We start from the raw sequence: 1,596 nt of genomic DNA on the forward strand, positions 1-1,596 counted from the left end.
CTCTCTCTCTCTCTCTCTCTCTCTCTCTCTCTCATCCTCCTTTCCTATTGCTCACCCACGACCACTTCACACACAAGCGCTTTCACATACGAGTTTCCGTCCTCTTCCTCTTGCACGCTCACTAACAATAGAAAGATACTAAGCTACAATAATTGGTCGTTTTTAAGCACGTTTTGAGAAAATCGAGGGTAAAGTTTTTGCCCCTTGTTCAGTTTCTAAGACACGGAGACTTTTCTCTACAGCCAAACAAATATATATACAACCAATGAAACCAAACTTCTCCTATGGGCAGGGCAATACAATGCCCACTTTTGTTTAGGCTAGGTCAAGATTTCTGGAAACCCCCGAAATCTGGGTGAGCCCGCTTGTCCTTTAAAGCGACCATTATTGACGTCTGTCGTGTAGGGTACTTGGGGCATCACTGACACTGTCGTCTGCAGGAGACCCGAGTTCGATTCCTAAGTAGGGAAAACTTGTATCGCGTATGTCAGTCTATCTTCTGGTGTATTGAGTTCCTCTCAGCCCGAGTCGGCTCTGGCAGAAAAGGTCAGAGCCCGCCTCCTAAATGAGCTAGATCGTATGGGCGGCGTAAAAACCACCTATTAAGTGCCTACATTTTTTAAAAACTACATTCATACCTGCCACGATACCAACCCGACAAGGAAATAAACTGCGATATTATGTAGGCCTATTCCTTGAGAGAGGAGGAAATTTCAAGAACTCTTTCGGGTTCGAACCTTGACTGCTCATGTATTGCTTTTTTGCTCATGTCCAACAGTGGCGGTTTCCAGAGTGAGTGGGTCACTCCATCGATTGGCAGGACCCGCACTATGGTCTCATGTTAGCCGAGGGTACACAGTGTCACTGCTGGGAATGATCTCACCTGTCGAATTAAGCTAATTATACATACCAGTGTTTGCAACAATAAATTAATTATAATTTTCGAAGGATGTGAAAATATAAAAATCTGACCGCCCTCGACTCTCTTTCTCTGTCTCTGTCTCTGTGTCTCTGTGTCTCTGTGTCTCTCTGTCTCTCTGTCTCTGTCTCTCTCTCTCTCTCTCTCTCTCTCTCTTTCCTCCATTTCAAGATAACCCAGAAAGTCCTGCTTCTACTCGGGGTTTCGGTCAGCTACATGGCGTTGTTTTAGAGGCAATTGAAGACTGACCAGTATTAAATTGATCTTCTCAGATCTTATGGAAGACTCCCTGTGGCTGGTCGGGGGTTACCCCCCCCCCCAAAAAAAAAAACACAAAAAAACAAACAAAAAAACAAAAACAAACCCGCTTTTCATGTGGGAAAATCACAGTCCTTGCAAAGGTTATCTACTACTACACTAGTAGGGAATCTTTGGTGCTAGTCCTGACCTGATAGGGTAACCTTTTCAGTTATTTTCGTTCTGACCCTTAACAGGAAATCGACGACAATGATGCATGCATTACAGAACGTGTACTCGTTAGGTCTCATCACTACGTGTAGCACTGCACGGAATGCCACACAAGCTAGGCTAGCAAGTTTGTTTTGTTAAACGGTCTGATATGAAAGCGTATTGTATTTCGAATGGAGAACGTTTACCCCCCTCCCTTTCCACCCCCC

The sequence above is a fragment of the Aplysia californica genome, unplaced genomic scaffold (assembly GCF_000002075.1).
Source record: "Aplysia californica isolate F4 #8 unplaced genomic scaffold, AplCal3.0 scaffold00160, whole genome shotgun sequence".
Taxonomy (NCBI): Eukaryota; Metazoa; Mollusca; class Gastropoda; order Aplysiida; family Aplysiidae; genus Aplysia; species Aplysia californica.